The sequence below is a fragment of the Macaca nemestrina genome, chromosome 9 (assembly GCF_043159975.1).
Source record: "Macaca nemestrina isolate mMacNem1 chromosome 9, mMacNem.hap1, whole genome shotgun sequence".
NCBI lineage: Eukaryota > Metazoa > Chordata > Mammalia > Primates > Cercopithecidae > Macaca > Macaca nemestrina.
In genome coordinates, this window is record NC_092133.1 from 79,245,598 (window position 1) to 79,266,916 (window position 21,319).

The following is a 21,319-nucleotide window of genomic DNA, read 5'->3' on the forward strand; positions in this document are numbered from 1 at the left end:
GAAAGGTCGGGTTACCCACAAAGGGAAGCCCATCAGACTAACAGCAGATCTCTCGGCAGAAACTCTCCAAGCCAGAAGAGAGTGGGGGCCAATATTCAACATTCTTAAAGAAAAGAATTTTCAACCCAGAATTTCATATCCAGCCAAACTAAGTTTCATAAGTGAAGGAGAAATAAAATCCTTTACAGATAAGCAAATGCTTAGAGATTTTGTCACCACTAGGCCTGCCTTACAAGAGACCCTGAAGGAAGCACTCAACATGGAAAGGAACAACCGGTACCAGCCATTGCAAAAACATGCCAAAATGTAAAGACCATCGAGGCTAGGAAGAAACTGCAGCAACTAACGAGCAAAATAACCAGTTAATATCATAATGGCAGGATCAAGTTCACACATAACAATATTAACCTTAAATGTAAATGGACTAAATGCTCCATTTAAAAGACACAGACTGGCAAACTGGATAAAGAGTCAAGACCCATCAGTCTGCTGTATTCAGGAGACCCATCTCACACGCAGAGACATACATAGGCTCAAAATAAAGGGATGGAGGAAGATCTACCAAGCAAATGGAGAACAAAAAAAGCGGGGGTTGCAATACTAGTCTCTGATAAAACAGACTTTAAACCATCAAAGATCAAAAGAGAAAAAGAAGGCCATTACATAATGGTAAAGGGATCAATTCAACAGGAAGAGCTAACTATCCTAAATATATATGCACCCAATACAGGAGCACACAGATTCATAAAGCAAGTCCTTAGAGACTTACAAAGAGACTTAGACTCCCAAACATTAATAATGGGAGACTTCAACACTCCACTGTCAACATTAGACAGATCAATGAGACAGAAAGTTAACAAGGATATCCAGGAATTGAACTCATCTCTGCAGCAAGCAGACCTAATAGACATCTATAGAACTCTCCACCCCAAATCAACAGAATATACATTCTTCTCAGCACCACATCGTACTTACTCCAATATCGACCACGTAATTGGAAGTAAAGCACTCCTCAGCAAATGTGCAAGAACAGAAATTATAACAAACTGTCTCTCAGACCACAGTGCAATCAAACTAGAACTCAGGACTAAGAAACTCAATCAAAACCGCTCAACTACATGGAAACTGAACAACCTGCTCCTGAATGACTACTGGGTACATAACGAAATGAAGGCAGAAATAAAGATGTTCTTTGAAACCAATGAGAACAATGATACAACATACCAGAATCTCTGGGACACATTTAAAGCAGTGTGTAGAGGGAAATTTATAGCACTAAATGCCCATAAGAGAAAGCAGGAAAGATCTAAAATTGACACTCTAACATCGCAATTAAAAGAACTAGAGAAGCAAGAGCAAACACATTCGAAAGCTAGCAGAAGGCAAGAAATAACTAAGATCAGAGCAGAACTGAAGGAGATAGAGATATAAAAAACCGTCCAAAAAATCAATGAATCCAGGAGTTGGTTTTTTGAAAAGATCAACAAAATTGACAGACCGCTAGTAAGACTAATAAAGAAGAAAAGAGAGAAGAATCAAATCGACGCAATTAAAAATGATAAAGGGGATATCACCACCGACCCCACAGAAATACAAACTACCATCAGAGAATACTATAAACACCTCTATGCAAATAAACTGGAAAATCTAGAAGAAATGGATAATTTCCTGGACACTTACACTCTTCCAAGACTAAACCAGGAAGAAGTTGAATCCCTGAATAGACCAATAGCAGGCTCTGAAATTGAGGCAATAATTAATAGCCTACCAACCAAAAAAAGTCCAGGACCAGATGGATTCACAGCTGAATTCTACCAGAGGTACAAGGAGGAGTTGGTACCATTCCTTCTGAAACTATTCCAATCAATAGAAAAAGAGGGAATCCTCCCTAACTCATTTTATGAGGCCAACATCATCCTGATATCAAAGCCTGGCAGAGACACAACAAAAAAAGAGAATTTTAGACCAATATCCCTGATGAACATCGATGCAAAAATCCTCAATAAAATACTGGCAAACCGGATTCAGCAACACATCAAAAAGCTTATCCACCATGATCAAGTGGGCTTCATCCCTGGGATGCAAGGCTGGTTCAACATTCGCAAATCAATAAACATAATCCAGCATATAAACAGAACCAAAGACAAGAACCACATGATTATCTCAATAGATGCAGAAAAGGCTTTTGACAAAATTCAACAGCCCTTCATGCTAAAAACGCTCAATAAATTCGGTATTGATGGAACGTACCTCAAAATAATAAGAGCTATTTATGACAAACCCACAGCCAATATCATACTGAATGGGCAAAAACTGGAAAAATTCCCTTTGAAAACTGGCACAAGACAGGGATGCCCTCTCTCACCACTCCTATTCAACATAGTGTTGGAAGTTCTGGCTAGGGCAATTAGGCAAGAGAAAGAAATCAAGGGTATTCAGTTAGGAAAAGAAGTCAAACTGTCCCTGTTTGCAGATGACATGATTGTATATTTAGAAAACCCCATTGTCTCAGCCCAAAATCTCCTTAAGCTGATAAGCAACTTCAGCAAAGTCTCAGGATACAAAATTAATGTGCAAAAATCACAAGCATTCTTATACACCAGTAACAGACAAACAGAGAGCCAAATCAGGAATGAACTTCCATTCACAATTGCTTCAAAGAGAATAAAATACCTAGGAATCTAACTTACAAGGGATGTAAAGGACCTCTTGAAGGAGAACTACAAACCACTGCTCAGTGAAATAAAAGAGAACACAAACAAATGGAAGAACATACCATGCTCATGGATAGGAAGAATCAATATCGTGAAAATGGCCATACTGCCCAAGGTAATTTATAGATTCAATGCCATCCCCATCAAGCTACCAATGACTTTCTTCACAGAATTGGAAAAAACTGCTTTAAAGTTCATATGGAACCAAAAAAGAGCCTGCATCTCCAAGACAATCCTAAGTCAAAAGAACAAAGCTGCAGGCATCACGCTACCTGACTTCAAACTATACTAGAAGGCTACAGTAACCAAAACAGCATGGTACTGGTACCAAAACAGAGATATAGACCAATGGAACAGAACAGAGTCCTCAGAAATAATACCACACATCTACAGCCATCTGATCTTTGACAAACCTGAGAGAAACAAGAAATGGGGAAAGGATTCCCTATTTCATAAATGGTGCTGGGAAAATTGGCTAGCCATAAGTAGAAAGCTGAAACTGGATCCTTTCCTTACTCCTTATACGAAAATTAATTCAAGATGGATTAGAGACTTAAATGTTAGACCTAATACCATAAAAATCCTAGAGGAAAACCTAGGTAGTACCATTCAGGACACAGGCATGGGCAAAGACTTCATGTCTAAAACACCAAAAGCAACGGCAGCAAAAGCCAAAATTGACAAATGGGATCTCATTAAATTAAAGAGCTTCTGCACAGCAAAAGAAACTACCATCAGAGTGAACAGGCAACCTACAGAATGGGAGAAAATTTTTGCAATCTACTCATCTGACAAAGGGCTAATATCCAGAACCTACAAAGAACTCCAACAAATTTACAAGAAAAAAACAAACAACCCCATCAAAAAGTGGGCAAAGGATATGAACAGACATTTCTCAAAAGAAGACATTCATACAACCAACAGACACATGAAAAAATGCTCATCATCACTGTCCATCAGAGAAATGCAAATCAAAAGCACAATGAGATCCCATCTCACACCAGTTAGAATGGCAATCATTAAAAGTCAGGAAACAACAGGTGCTGGAGAGGATGTGGAGAAATAGGAACACTTTTACACTGTTGGTGGGATTGTAAACTAGTTCAACCATTATGGAAAACAGTATGGCGATTCCTCAAAGATCTAGAACTAGATGTACCATATGACCCAGCCATCCCATTACTGGGTATATACCCAAAGGATTATAAATTATGCTGCTATAAAGACACATGCAAACGTATGTTTATTGCGGCACTATTCACAATAGCAAAGACTTGGAATCAACCCAAATGTCCATCAGTGACAGATTGGATTAAGAAAATGTGGCACATATACACCATGGAATACTATGCAGCCATCAAAAAGGATGAGTTTGTGTCCTTTGTAGGGACATGGATGCAGCTGGAAACCATCATTCTTAGCAAACTATCACAAGAACAGAAAACCAAACACCGCATGTTCTCACTCATAGGTGGGAACTGAACAATGAGATCACTTGCACTCAGGAAGGGGAACATCACACACCGGGGCCTATCATGGGGAGGGGGGAGGGGGGAGGGATTGCACTGGGAGTTATACCTGATGTAAATGACGAGTTGATGGGTGCAGCACACCAACATGGCACAAGTATACATATGTAACAAACCTGCACGTTATGCACATGTACCCTACAACTTAAAGTATAATAATAATAAATAAATTAAAAAAAATAAAAATAAAAAATAAAATAAAATAAAATTAAATTAAATTAAAAAAAAAATCAGTGCATGTCCAAAATTCAGATCATTTAATTAAGACATAATATTGTCAGAATAAATATGATTATACATAAAGCCAATAATTAAAATGATAAATATGGACAGCAATAATTCAGTATAATATTGAGATATAAATCTCTCTCCAGTAGAATAGATATTTGTAATGAGGTTCCCAATGGGACACTATTTGATGGGAAGTATGAGGACTTTGAGATTTTTTTCTCCTTATAGAATAAGATTTTATATAGATAAAATTTTATTTTTTCATTTGATTTCATTTTTCTCTTCTATATTTAAATAGCTAACACAGTCCACACAGCTCAAAATCCAAAATGTGCAAATGTATACAGTAAATGATTTTGTTCCTACCCTGGCAACACACTAACAAAGGTCTTCTTAAAAGCGTGTTAAGAATAGTGTTTGTGGAATTTTTAAGTGTGAGGCAGTTCTAAGTTCTAAGCATTTCAAATCAACTAACTCAGTTAATCCTCAGTACAGCCCTTTAGCTAGCAACTGTAATCTCCCCATTTTACAGATGAGGAAACTGAGGATCTCTCGGATTAAGTAATTTACTCCTGTCATTACAACTATTAGTGACAGAGTTGAGATTGGAACTCAGGAAATCACAGAGCAATGTCTATGCTCTTGACTACTTAGCTGCTAACTAACTATTAACAGTTTCCTTCCTTTCCTTTCAAACCAATATATGTAAAAGTTAAAAGGCGTACACTTTTATAAACACTGTCATTTCCATGTAACTACATATCCTAAGGTATTCAAAAGCATTGTATAAAGTGCTTCTTTATTCTTTTATGATTCAAGTATTCATTTAAATACTGTTATTTTATTTTATTTATTGTTACTGTTAGAGGACTGTTGACTCAACCAGTCCTCTTTGGATAAAAATAAATGTCTTTGGCCTTTTCCTATTAAAATTGATGCTGCAATGACTATCCCTGTACATGTGCCGTTTTGCACACATGCAAGTGTAATGGGAGGATAATATTCCATTTGTAGAAAGGCTAAGTCAAGTGGTTTTAAGTTTCAATTTAAGGCTTATATATTAATGGACCTCATAGAAATTTTACCAGTTTTTACCCTCCACCAACAATGTATTAAGGTTTCTGTTTTCTCATACACTAACCAGAATTATTATAAAACTATTGGTTTCTTGCTGGGATTATAAGTGAAAAAATATATTTTCTAGTATTTTTAACTTTTAAACTTTAACTTTTCATTTGCAAAATATTTAAGATGTAAAAAGTGTTGCAAAAAAAATACTAGACATTCTGGTATTCCCATCACCAATATTCCTCAAATAGTAACATTTTTATAAACACAGAACATTTATAAAAATCAGGAAATTAACATTAGTAAAAGACTGTGACTTACATACCTTATCAAAATTTCACAAATTACTCTACAAATGTCCTTTACTGATCTAGGATTAAATTCAAGTTCATACATTCTACTTAGTTGTCCCGATACCTTGGGTTTTTTTTTAATTTAACTTTTATTTTTATTTATCTTTTATTTCAGGGGTACATGTGCAGATTTGTTATATAAGTAAAATTCTGTCATGATGGTTTGCTGTACAGATTATTTCATCAACCAGGTTTTAAGTCTCATTCCCATTAGTTATTTTTCCTGATCCTCTTCCTCCTCCATACTGCACCTTCCAATAGCCCCAGTGTATGTTGTTCCCATCTATGTGTCTATGTGTTCTCACCATTTAGCTCCCACATAAGTGAGAACATGCGGTATTCGGTTTTCTGTTTCTGTGTTAGTTTGCTAAGGATAATGGACTCTAGCTCCATCCATGTTCTTGCAAAGTTCATAATCTCATTCTTTTTATGGCTACATAGTATTCCTTCGTGTATATTTACATTGTTTTAAATCCAGTCCACCATTGGTGGGCATGTAGGTTGATCCATATCTTTGCTATTGTGAATAGTGCTGCAATGAACATACATGTGCATGTGTCTTTATAATAGAACGATTTATATTTGTTTGGGTATATGTCTAGCAACGGGATTGTTAATTAGAATGTTTTTTCTGTTTTCAGGTCTTTGAAAAATTGCCACATGGTTTTTCACAATAGTTGAACTAATTTGCACTCCGACCAACAGTGTATAAGTGTTCCTTTTTCTCCACAACCTCGCCAACATCTGTTATTTATTGACTTTTTAATAATAGCCATTCTGAATGGTGTGAGATCGTACGCATCTCACTGTGATTTTGATTTGCATTTCTCTAGTGATCCATGATGTTGAGCTTTTTTTTTTTTTTTTTTCTTTTTTCTTTTTTCTTTTGAGACAGAGTTTCACTCTGTTATCCAGGCTGGAGTACAGTGGCATGATCTTGGCTCACTGCAACTTCTGGGTTCAAGCAATTCTCCTGCCTCAGCCTCCTGAGTAGCTGGGATTACAGGCACCCGCCACTACGCACAGCTAATTTTTGTGTTTTTAGTGAAGACGGGGTTTCACCATGTTGACCAGACTGGTCTCGAACTCCTGAACTCAAGTAATCAACCCAACTTGCCTCCCAAAGTGGTGGGATAACAGTCATGAGCCGCTGTGTACAGCCTTGAGCTTTTTAAAATATGATTGATGGCCACACATGTATGTCTTCTTTTTCTGTTCATGTCCTTTGCCCACTTTTTAATGTGGTTCTTTGTTTCTTGTAAATTTAAGTTCCTTATAGATGCTTGATAGTAGACCTTTGTCAAATGCATAGTTTGCAAAAATATTCTCCCATTCTGTGGGTTGTCTGTTCACTCTGTTGATAGTTTACTTTGCTGTGTAGAAGCTCTTTAGATTAATTAGATCCCATTTGTCAATTTTTGCTTTTGTTGCAATTGTTTTTGGTGTCTTCGTCATGAAATCTTTGCTTGTTCCTATGTTCAGAATGGTATTGCTTAGGTTGTCTTCCAGAGTTTTTAGAGTTTGTGGTTTTACATTTAAGTCTTTAATTCACCTTGAGTTAATTTTTGTATATGGTATAAGAAAGAATTCCAGCTTCAAACTTCTGCAAATGGTTAGCCATTTATCCCAGCACCATTTATTGAATAGGGAATGCTTTCCCCATTGTTTGTTTCAGCTGCGCTTCTTGAAGATCAGATAGTAGTAGGTGTGTGGTCTTATTCCTGTGTTCTCTATTCTGTTCCATTGGTCTGTGTGTCTGTTTTTGTACTGGTACCATGATGTTTTAGTTACCGAAGCCATGTCATATAGTTTGAAATCAGGAAGTGTGATGCCTCCAGCTTTGCTCTTTTTACTAAGGATTGTCTTGGCTATTTGGGCTCTTTTTTGGTTCCATATAAATTTTTAAATAGTTTTTTTTTTTTTTCTAATTCTGTGAAGAATGTCAATGGTAGTTTAATAGGAATAGCATTGAATCTATCAATTGCTTTGGGCAGTATGTCCATTTTAACAATATGGACTCTTCCTATCCATGAGATTGGAATGCTTTTCCGTATGTTAGTGTCATCTCTGATTTCTTTGAGCAGTATTTTGCAGTTCTCCTTGTAAAGATCTTTTAACTTTCCTGGTTAGCTATATTCCTAGGTATTTTGTTCTTTTTGTGGTATTTGTGAATGGGATTGCACTCCTGATTTGGCTCTCAGTTTGACTGTTGTTGGTATATATAAACGTTACTGATTTTTGCACATTGATTTTTTATCCTAGGACTTTGCTGAAGTTGTGTTTGGGGTTTGGGGGCTGAGACTACGGGGTTTTCTAGATATAGGATCATGTCAACTACAAACAGGGATAGTTTGACTTCCTCTCTTCCTATCTGGATGCCTTTACTTCTTTCTCTTGCTTGATTGCCTTGGCCAAGACAATAGGAGTGGTAAGAGAGGGCATCCTTATCCTGTGCCAGTTTTCAAGGGAATGCTTCCGTCTTTTCCCTCCACCTCTTTTATTACATTAACATTTTTAGAAAGGACTGGCCAGGTATTTTCTATAATGTCTCTAATTTTGACTTTCCTAATATTTTTTTCATGACTAAATTTCATGGTAAGAATACCACAGAAGTAATGATGTGCTCTTCAGAGTATCACAGGCATATGATGTGGATTTGTTCCATTTCTGATGATGTCAAATTTAATTACTGGCTTCATCTGGTACCTGACAGGATTTTCAACTGTATTGCAGTTTTTCCTTTGTAATTATTGAGTCTCTTCTGAAATACACTTCCAGGCTATGCAAATATTTTTCATCATCTAATCACCCACCACTTTTAGTACATATCGGTGAAGGTAAGTGGTGATTTACTATTTTCATCATTCCTTTGACATCGATTGGATAGAATTATCTTCTAAGGAAGAGTTTCTCCTGCCATCCTATTTATTTATTTATTGCTAACTGATTGATTGACTTATTCATTTATATGGCTCATTCATATGTATATTATTTATTTCGTTGTTCAAATAGTTTCACATTTGACATCTGGGGCCTTCTTCCCAATAGTCTGGGTGGCCTTTTAACAAAGCCACATTGGTTTCGAGTATTTTTTTTGCTTATCTTGTATTATCAGTGTGATTAAACCACTTAAATTTTACTTTTAGTGAAACCTTTTAATTTTTGCCCATTTTCCATTTAGGTGTTTATGTTTTAGTTCATTTTTTAGTTGTTCACTGACTAGTGGATGCTTTTGTAATGATAAAGCAATGAATTATTTGCAATATGATTTGTAAAATGTTTTGCAGTTGATCATTTACATTTTGATCTTCAATTTTTTATGTGTGTTTATAAATGTTTTCAATGTAATAAGATTTGTCACAATTTTAGTTTTGCTTGATTTTGTGTCATAATTGCACAAGACTTCCCACTTTTATATTTTAAAACATTTTTACTATACAGTATTTTTCTTTTAAGTATCCTTAAAGATGACTTTTTATATTCACATCTTTGATCCATTTGAAGTTTAACTTAGTGTGAGATGTAAGGTATGCATAATTTTGTTTTCTTTAGATGACTACTTTGTAGTCAAAAAAGCAACATTTACTGTATAATTCCTCAATTCACTATTTATTTGAAACTCTATTGTTCTCTAATAATAACATTTTCATGTACTTGGTTGTATCTCTTCCATTTATTTGTGTCTATTTATGACTTTATATTATACTTTTTTATTTTGTCTAGTGTTATGATGCATTTAATATGCTGATAGGCTCCCTTCCCTTTACTTATTATTTTTTCAGATTTATTCCCATTATTTTTTGATTTAGTTTTCCTTATGAAATGTAGCTTATATTTATTCAGTTAATAAAAATCAAGTATTACTAATTGCATCACATTTAGTTAGAGGGAATTGACATTTGGGCTGGGTGCGGTGGCTCACGCCTGTAATCCCATCACTTTGGGAGGCCGAGGTGGGTGGATCACCTGAAGTCAGGAGTTCAAGACCAGCCTGGGCAACATGGTGAAATCCCATCTCTACTAAAAATACAAAAATTAGCCAGGCATGGTGGTGCGTGCCTATAATCTCAGCTACCCGGGAGGCTGAGGCAGGAGAATCCCTTGAACCCAAGGAGGCGGAGGTTGCGGTGAGCTGAGATCACGTCACTTTACTACAGCCTGGGTGAAAGAGCAAGACTCTGTCTCAAAAACAAACAAACAGAATAGACATTTGGACAAATATGAGTTTTTCTATTTCAGATCACAGCATTACTTTCCATATGTTCAAGTCTCTGAAGTACTTCAAGTATGTTTAAAATCATCTTCACATACAGATAGTTGTGTTTTGTTAAGTTTATTTAGAGGTATTTTATCACATTATTTTAACACTGAATCTGTCAGAGGCTGTTTATCACTTTTTAGATTATTTCAAATGGGATATTTTCCTAATATGTAAATGTTGTTGTTGTTTACAAATAGGAAAACTATTGATTTCTGGACACAATTTTTTTGTCTAGAAACCTGTTTGACTTTCCTCATTGTAACTGATTTTATCAGTTGAATCTGATTTCCAAGTATACATTGACATCGGCAGCAAATAGTGAAAATGAGTACTCTCTCTTATTTTTATGACTAATTTCTTTCACACGATTAACTACAGTGAAACGAGAAAACATCTGAATTTTGTCATTTAGAAGTAGGGATAACATTCTCACAAGTCGATTTTTCCCAGAGTAAGTAGTCTACAAATATTCTGTTTGCCTTTACGTCAATTTAATATAGTGAGATTTAGAAAACTTTCTTTTTCCCCGTCACTCTGGGTTGTTAACTGTTTTGCAGAGTCCAACAACGTAGTCGTTCCTCCAACAATGGTGATTTATCCTTCATTATGTATTACTTTCTGTATTTGTGCTTTCTACTTCTGCATTATCTAGTTTATAGGTTTGCTTGAACATTCAGTGTTTGGTTTATTTATTACTTCAGCCATTTTTCTTATTTCTAATTTTTACATTGTGTTTTTATCTTTATTAAATCCATCCTTCTACTTTCCCATGCCATTTGTTGTTTTCCTTTTATTCTATCTTCAATTAAAGCTTCAAGGGTTTACCACATAGCTTCTGATACAAATGGCTTTCATCATTGACACTTTTAGGAAGACTACAATTTGGACTTAAATATTTTTTAATTGTCTTAAAATGTTTTTGTTTTTTGTTTTGTTTTTTTGTAATATCCAGGTGTTAGAGACTCTTTAATATTTTATTTTGTTATTATGTTCTTGTCCCAGTTCAGTGTTATCAGAGAATACTTACTCTCTCTACTACTTCTACTTTGGAATACACCGAGACTTTATTTGAAGTTTAGTATTTGGTCACATTTATGAATACTCCATACATACTTTTTTTTTTTTTTTTTGAGATGGAGTCTCGCTCTGTCACCCAGGCTGGAATGCAGTGGCACGATCTTGGCTCACTGCAACCTCTGCCTCCCAGGTTCAAGCGATTCTTCTGCCTCAGCCTCCAGTAGCTGGGGTTACAGGTGCTTGCCACCACACTTAGCTAATTTTTTTGTATTTTTAGTGGAGATGGGGTTTCACCATGTTGGCCAGGCTGGTCTTGAACTCCTGACTTAAGGTGATCCTCTTGCCTCGCCCTCCCAAAGTGCTGGGATTACAGGCATGAGCCACCGCACCTGGCCAATACACACTTTTTTAAAAGGTATATTCATTGTTCAGGAACAACATTTAAGTATTTATATTAGTTTAAGATCTTAAAGGAAATTTTGACTTACTTTGTTAAATTCCCAAAACACATTTATCATAATTTTTTGGAGAGATTACACAGCAGAGAACTGCAAGATCAATTGGCAGGTAATTAATTTTTTCCCAAGTTTAATTTTTAAAACCCAGGAATGTTATCTATCTCATTTTATTCAAAATATGTTTCATGTTTACTAGTAAAAGTACCTTTTGTTTGACTTAGGTGTTTTCATTGAGTCTCCATTTATTTTCTTTTAGATCTTAGCTATTAATACCATAAATATTATTTAAAAATTAAGAAAATTTTAAATAAAAAAATTAGATTCCAAACTATAATCATGACATAATAATTTTGTTTTATTTCTTTGAGACAGAGTTGCAAATAAAAAAATTAAATTCCAAACTATAATCATAATAATTTTGTTTTGTTTAGTTTTTTGCAACAGAGTCTCACTCTGTCACCCAAGATGGAGTGCTGTGGCCCCATCTCAGCTCACTGCAGCCTCCGCCTCCCAGGTTCAAATGATTCTCCTGCATCAGTCACGCTAGCTGGGATTACAGGCACCCACCCCCATGCCCAGATAATTTTTTTATTTTTAGTAGAGACAGGGTTTCACCATGTTGGCCATGTTGGCCTCAAACTCCCGGTCTCAAGTGATCCACCTATTTTATCCTCTCAAAGTGCTAGAATTACGGCATGAGCCCCCACGTCCTGCCAATCATAACATCATAATACATTTCATCACTTCACACGCACAGATGCACATACATATGTATAATTGTTTTTATTTGTTACAAATAATTCTTTTATATGATTTTACAATAAATTTGTTAAATTGATTCCTAGTTAATTACCATTAGGTTCTTTATAATATTTTGTTATTATGAACAATGTAGCCAGACAGAAATGTTTGTTCATGTGTGTGTATGTAAATGTACATCCATACACATAAACATGTATGTGTGTATGTATTTTTTATATATATGTATATGTGTGTGTGTATATATATATACACTTATATATAAGTTGGCATTGGGTATATATATAATATATATAATATAATATATAATATATATAATATAATAAAATATAATAATTTCAAAGACTCATTTCTACAAGAAAAATGCTACTTCTCTAGGTGCACTTTTCAGCTTCAATCCCATTTTGAATGTCAATAAATAGTGCCACATTGTCCTCCAGGAACATTCTATTTTGAAGAAGTGTACAAAACAGATCTGTTTATAGTGGGCCTGTTTTGTTTTTGTTTTTTTTTGCCATATCTCAGTTTAATCCATTGGAATGAGGGTGGGTGAGGAAACGGAGTAGAACGGTGGTAAAGATCATGCCTCCATATGGTACTATCTGCAGTACACATGGCTTCTACATTTTAAGGTAGCCATTTTTGTGAGGTCTTAGCAAAGTATTTGCAACCATTTGCAACAGGAGGACTTCTTCACAATGCCTCCTGCAATGGAAATGGCCTGCCAAAAATGACTGCATCAAATCAGCTGCATCAAAATGACTTAATTTGTCGATATAAGCAGTCGTTATTTTTTGTATTGTTATTATGATTACGGATTTTCTTTCCTCTGTGATGCACTGTGTTTTGCATTTTTCTTCTTTCATCATATATTATTATTATAGTTAGAAAAATGTACAATAGAAAGATTGTAGAGCTTAGAAACACAGGTGAGTAGCCACTGCTCTGCTCTGACCTCTGCATCCTGCTCTCCACCAGTATTCTGAAGGATGAGCTGCTTAATAAACTGGGGGAAAATCTGGCTCTGCTTGTCCTAAATAACTCTGTAAGGTATGTTCTGTGGAGACTTCAAGTTGACTAAGCCTTTGGAGGAATTGTAAAGACTTCAGGTTGATTAAACTGGTACGTAGGTTAGTATTTGTTACTCCCAATTCCCAATGTCTGCAAGCCAGTTGAAATATAATATTTATAATTTGGTCTGATCTATAACTCAAAAGCTCATTGTCTCAATCACAGAATTTCCCTGCCAGCTCTCAATCTGGACAGAAAGACATTGCTTCGAACTGAGAAGAGGGTCACAGTTCAGCTTCTCTTATAATTGTTCACTCAGGCTCCACAGAGAGCTTCCAGGATGAAGAGTTTTGAGAAGTGGATGTACGCAACACACATGAAATTTCACTGTGTGGGGAATATTGTAGGTAACATGGAAGTTCAAGGCTGGGCAAGGTGGCTCACGCCTGTAATCTCGGCACTTTGTGAGGCTGAGATGGGAAGATCACTTGAATCCAGGAGTTTGAGGCCAGCCTGGGCAACATAGTGAGACCTCATCTCTACAGAAAAATTAAAATATTAGCCAGGCATTGTGGTGCATGCCTGCGGTTCTAACTGCTCAGGAGGCTGGGTTAGCAAGTGGGACGAGTGCTTGAGCCTGGGAGGTTGATCACACCACTTCACTCCAGACTGGGCAACAGAGCGACACTTCATCTCAAAGAGAAAAAGAGAGGGGGAGAGAGAAACAGAAACAAAGAAAAAAGAAAAAAAAAAAGAAAGTTCAAGACATTTTAGGAGATTGTTCAGTGAGAGTCAGAGGGTGTCTTGGGTATTTGTGGGGCTTGTAATTTACATCCTAGACAACAACTCGCCTCTCCTGTCTTATATTTACATCCAGCACTGCAGATTAATTTCATGGATGTGCATGTTCCCATCAGGCACAGCCAGAAAAATAACCCGGGCAAATGCTGAGGGAGAGGGATTTACTGGTTCTAAGTTGTGCAAACCGAAGAATGCAAAAGGCTCCTTATGCCTTAGAGTGTCATAATGTCAGGCTGTAACATCTGTGACTGCTGCAATTACTCACCAAAACCCACACATGAAGGAGGGAAAGGCACAAGAATCACAGAGGAGGGAGAATTTAGCCTTGATAGAGGGTATTTGAATTTGCTTCAACCCTGGCTGCCAGCACAGGCCCCTGTGGTAATCCAGGGATGGTGACATATACATGGCCCCTGCAAGCTGACAGGAACCCACCTTTATAGTCTTACTTCTCATCAGAAACCTACTCCCTCCACTTTATATGTTTTACCCAACACTTTTCTGAGCATGACAGATTTAGGTTTTAGGATTTTTGGTTGGTTGTTTTTTCATGATTATTTTGAGAAATTGACATATACTAATTGTACATATTTTGGGGGTGCATGTGATATTTTGATACATTATACAATGTGTAATGATAAAATCAGGGTAGTTGGGATATCCTTCATGTCAAACATCTATATTTTCTTCATATTGAGAATAGCAGACATCTTTTCTTCTAGCTATTTTGAAATATCCAATAAATCATTATGAATTAGCATTTCCTTACTGTACTATCAACATCTTGAATATATTACTTCTACCTAATTGTATTTTTCTACCCTTTAACCAACTATTTTGCTTCTCAGTTGAGGCATATGTGGTTCCTCTACCAAAAATGTCTTTCCCCACCTTGTTATTCTTGAAATACCTCCTCATCTGGGACATACAGCATGACAACTGTGATTCCCTAGAACCAGAGCCAGAGGAAAGGAGTGGGTGCATATTCTTTACTAAACGGGCGTACTCTTTTCAAGAAAATCTGTAAGAGAGTGAGGAAAGTGGGAGTGTAGGAAATACTTGAGTAAGGCTGTGGTCTTAGGCAGTCTAGCACATCCTGACCTTCTGGGATCTCTGGATAAGTGGTCTTCACCTGGCACAAGACATTTGGTGTTTTGTATTCTCAGAGCAGTCAGCCTTTATCTGTAGGATGCCTCATGGGCAAGTTGGAGTTCATAGGCTGAGGGAAGTGCTCCAGAGAAAGGGGATAGTTCCAAACCCTGAGCAAAAAATGTTGAAAGCAGATGGCAGATGGGTGCACCAGCCTGGTCCCCAGGCTCTCAGGGGATACCAAAAGCATTTTCTATGTTTTCTCTGATCTGTCACTTGTGTGGTGCCACAACAAGCAGATACAAGAAAAAAGTTAATGCATAAGAGAAAATAAAATCAATCTTGGAAGCAGCTGAGTTTTCTTATTGTCGTGTATAAAGATTTTCATTACAAGAAAAAAACAAACAACCCCATCAAAAAGTGGGCAAAGGATATGAACAGACATTTCTCAAAAGAAGACATTCATACAGCCAACAGACACATGAAAAAATGCTCATCATCACTGGCCATCAGAGAAATGCAAATCAAAACCACAATGAGATACCATCTCACACCAGTTAGAATGGCGATCATTCAAAAGTCAGGAAACAACAGGTGCTGGAGAGGATGTGGAGAAATAGGAACACTTTTACACTGTTGGTGGGATTGTAAACTAGTTCAACCATTATGGAAAACAGTATGGCGATTCCTCAAGGATCTAGAACTAGATGTACCATATGACCCAGCCATCCCATTACTGGGTATATACCCAAAGGATTATAAATTATGCTGCTATAAAGACACATGCACACGTATGTTTATTGCAGCACTATTCACAATAGCAAAGACTTGGAATCAACCCAAATGTCCATCAGTGACAGATTGGATTAAGAAAATGTGGCACATATACACCATGGAATACTATGCAGCCATCAAAAAGGATGAGTTTGTGTCCTTTGTAGGGACATGGATGCAGCTGGAAACCATCATTCTTAGCAAACTATCACAAGAACAGAAAACCAAACACCACATGTTCTCACTCATAGGTGGGAACTGAACAATGAGATCACTTGGACTCAGGAAGGGGAACATCACACACCAGGGCCTATAATGGGGAGGGGGGAGGGGGGAGGGATTGCACTGGGAGTTATACCTGATGTAAATGACGAGTTTATGGGTGCAGCACACCAACATGGCACAAGTATACATATGTAACAAACCTGCATGTTATGCACATGTACCCTACAACTTAAAGTATAATAATAATAAGTAAATAAATAAATAAATAAAAAGATTTTCAAAGACAGCTACTTGGCCATTACTTGAAAGTACAGATTTACTCACAGAAAAGCTGATTTTTTATTTGTGAAAAAATTTAGAATCATGCATATTGTCTTAATTAATATCCCCTGACTAAATGCAATTCTGCCTTGTGTAGTGCTTGAGAGACACCTTGGTTACAAAGTCAAAATAAATAATCCATTCACAACATTTTTCAAGAGCCAAATAGTTGTGTTTTCACCAGATATCTCAAAGCAGTTACTGATAAAATTCAACCAAGATAGAATAGGACAAAAGTAATTCCAATTTTGCTAGATAGTATGCTTTTTAAAAATGGACCTAAGGCATTAGACTAAGAGGAGATGAAATATCTTCCTCAAATATGAAAACAAAATTCAGATTGATTTTCCTGGAATCTGTCCTTGGGTTTCGTAATCATATTAACTGCTGAATTGTTTAGAGAAATGGTTCAATATCTACTCATGCAGTATCTTCCTCCACATTTTCAAGAAAATCTTTATGAGCTTGGTGAATACTCTCTGTGGTAATAAAGGAACAATATCCTAAAGCAAAGAAAGATCTTAACTCTGTCACTGTCCCAATAGGACAAAGCTTATGTGCTGAGAGCAAACACAGCTCGAATCACATAGATAAAAGGAAGCAATGTCAGAATCAGAAAACAAGATTCTTAAGGTGTTATTCATTTAAGTTTTCAATCTCTGAACATCATTTCCAAATACGCCTTTTCTCACCAGTCTATAATTAATGGATACTAGGAACAGTGATTTCTTCACTAGATGTACATGCACGGTCTTTTGTTTGCAGAAAATCCCCAGAGCCACTGGAAGAAAAATGAGGAAGGGTGGTAACAGCTGCTTTTAGTGAGTTTTTCACCTTTTAAGACTGAAATAGCTTCACATTACATACTTTAAGTATGACTCTGACCATCACTCACACACACACAAACACACACCCACACTCCACTAAATAAATGAAAAGTAATTTTTTTGTCACTTTTGGAACTCAACGTCTTCTCAAATTTGGAAAATGCCCTGCGGTCCAACATTTTGGAGAATTCCCTGTGATAGGTAGTTACCAATTCTCACTGAAAACTCTTGAGTCAGATGTTGTTCCAATCTATATGTCATATCCACACTTCTGGATGGGCCGTTTTCAAACCAGGTTTGTGTCATAGGCTCCTTTGAAGTGGCCGCTCTCTTCTGAACCTCAGGTCCTCCTTCCGTTGATCATTGTGTATTTCTTGCCTCTGAAATCTTGCCACTTTATCAAGGAGCTGCCACCAAGAAGCATGTGGCTGTTCCCCACCAGTTTGTACACCCAAGGATACTCCCCTCTCACTGCAACTGGAGAATCACTTTCTCCTTGTTTTCTCAAAAGGGCTAATGGATTCGTGATAAATATCTATCTCTTCAGCTAGCATAGATGTTTACAAAAGTAGGAATGCATATTGACTTCAAAGTGCTCTTTCTTCTGCCCCCTAAAATATATACTGAAGTTAAGAATAATTAAAAAATAAAATTGCTGCTTTAAAGAGTGTGCATATAATGAATGAATAGGAAATGGGGTGGTTAGACTGGGAAGAAAACCTACAGGGGAAAGATACAAATTGATCCTTCACATATCTTACCTCGATAGAATATAAAATGTAACAGGCAATTTTGAAAAATAAAAATCACCCATTATCCAATTACCAAACGAAGAAAGCGTAACAGTCATTTTGTTTTATATCCTTTCAGCCTTTTTTTTTCCTTTTCCCTGCTGGTTTGAGTACACATTGATGCAACCCCAAATGGAAGCAATTTAGCAAATATCTGTTTTAAATTACGAATGTTCATGCTCTTTACCCCAAAATTCTATTACGGCACATTTATTCTGTATTTCAAATAAGTGGAAAGAGAAGTACTACAAGCATCTCCATTGCAATACTTTTTAAAATAAGAACACTTAGAAATAACAATAGATAACCAGTTTCATAAATCATGGTACATCTATACAACACAGTACTTTGTAGCCATAGAAAACGAGGAAATTCTTTATGCTCTAAGGAGTGATATTAAGACATAAAAGTATCATTTTTATAAACTTGGATTTTAAAGGTGGAGATTGAAGAAGGAGAATGTAACCTCTCTGCACATCATTTATCTATCTAAAAATGAAGATGACCATGTTGCCTCCCTCTTAGGATTGTTGCAAGGATTCCATGAATAAATATTTTTAAAGTGCTTAGACTAGGGCATGACACAGAGGCTAGTGCTATGTTAGTATTAGTTACCATCACTATGAGACATGTCGTTAAGTAGCGGGAAAGTTCAAAACAGGGTACATAGTGGGCTTTCGTTTATATAAAAATGAGAAGTACAGGTGCACATTTTTACTTATGCTTACGTGTAATACATCTAAAAGGTTTTACAGGAGACTATTAACCCTGGTTATATACGGAGAGGAGAACTGGGCTGGGTACAAAAGAAAAATAAACTTTTCACTGTATATCCTTCCATGCATTTTAAAATCAGGAAGAAGGTTAAATTATTTATTCAAAATTAAATAAGATAAAAATATACAAGAAGGCCTTCCCTGCAGCAAGATTTTTAAAGAGATTTCTATCTATGCCTCTAGTTCTTTTGCTGCTATGTTTTTACATTACTATGTCTGGAATTTAATTCTATATATGGTATATATTAGGGAATTTTTTATTTTTCTTAATCTCATCAAATGTTTTTGTTCTAATTGTGAGTCTCTGTTTTATTAAATACCAGTTTGTATCTATCTATCTTATTTAAACATATTCACACATAACTCAATATCTAAACACTTTCTCTTTCAATTTTTTTATTCCTATTCTATTGCCACACTTGTTCTATTATCATAAGTTTAAAACATATATTAGTATTCTTCCACTAATACTGTTTATTCCAGTTAAAGCCTTTGTTTAATGTTTAAATGATTTTCTCAATTAAAATAACTTTTGAATTAATGTTTTTTGCTATTAGATTTAAAGTTTTTTAAAATAAATATGTATGTGAAAACCAACCTTTTTCTAATAGCAAGACATTATATCAAGGAAAAATATTACATGAACTAATACCTCGATGATAGATGAATTAATATGCATATTGTATGTGTGTGTATATATTAACATATATATACATATATACTACATATATGTATTTTGTGTGTGTGTGTGTGTGTGTGTCTGTTTTTGAGGTAAGGTCTCACTCTGTTGCCCAGACTGGAGTGCAGTGGCTTAATCATGGCTCACTTCAACTTTGACCTTCCCAGGCTCAAGTGATCCTCCAACCTCAGCCACTCAGGTAGCTGGGGCTACAAGTGCATGCCACCATGCCCCACCAATTTTGTGTGTGTGTGTGTTTCTGTAAAGAGGGAGTTTCACCATATTTCCCAGGCTGGTCTCGAACTCCTGGGCTCAAGCAATCCACCCCCGTTGGCTTCTCAAAGTGTTAGGATTACAGGTGTGAGACACCGCGCCTATCCAGGTATTGTATATTTTAAGTTGAACATTTTAATTAAACTTTTTATTAATTTGAAATAATCATACATTCAGATGTAATTGGGAAGAAAAGATTGATACATTCAGGTTACAGAACATTTCCATCAGCCCAATCATCCCAAGGATGCCTCATGTTGCATTTTTATACCTGTTGCACACCTACTGCCCTCGCAATCTCATTCCTCCTTAAACTTTGGAAACCACAAATTTGTTCTAAATTTCTATAAATTTCTTGTTCCAAGAATGTCATGGAAATGAAACCATATACTATTAACTTTTAAGCATTTCCTTTTTTTCTTTTTAATTTTTGTGGTAACATAGCTGATGTATGTATTTATGGGATACATTAGATATTTTGATACAGGCATGCAAAATGCACAATAAGCACATTATAAAGAAAGGGGTATCGATTCCCTCAAGCGTTGATCCATTGAGTTGCAAAAAATCCAATTAAACTCTTCAAGTTATTTTAAAATGTACAGTTATTATTGACAATAGTCAACCTGGTGTGCTACCAAATATAGTAGGCCTTATTCATTCTATTTTTCATACCCGTTGACGATCCTTACAACCCCCTAGAGATTTGTCCAGGCTGTCGTGTGCATCAATAATTAACTCATTTTTATTAAGTAATGTTCCATGATTCAGTAGTTAATTCCTTTTTGTTAAGTAATGTTATATGATAAGGATGTACTACAGCTTGTTTAACCATTCACCTGCAGAAGAACATCTCAGTTGTTTCTAGTGCTTGGCTATTGCAAATAAAGCTGCTAAACATCTTCATTTACAGGCTTTTGTGTGAATAAAAGTCTTCATTTCTCTGGGAGAAATGCCCAGGAGTATAATTTCTGGATCAGATTGTAGTTATAGGTTTAATTATCTTTTAAGAAACTGTCAAGTCAAATATCTTTTTATACTGCAACCCTGCTGGACTCACTTATTAGTTCTGAGATTATTTTTTCTTTGGCTTTTGTTCTATTTGTTTAAGATTATTTGTGCTTTTCTTTTCTTTTCTTTTTTGAGATGGAGTTTCACTCTTGTCACCCAGGCTGGAGTGCAGTGGCTTGTTCTCAGCTCACTGCAACCTCCACCTCTCAGGTTCAATCGATTCTCTTGCCTCAGCCTCCCGAGTAGCTGGGATTACAGGCACCCACCATCACGTCCAGCTATTTTTTTTAATATTTTTAATAGAGAGAGAGTTTCACCATGTTGTCTAAGCTGGTCTCAAACTCATGACCT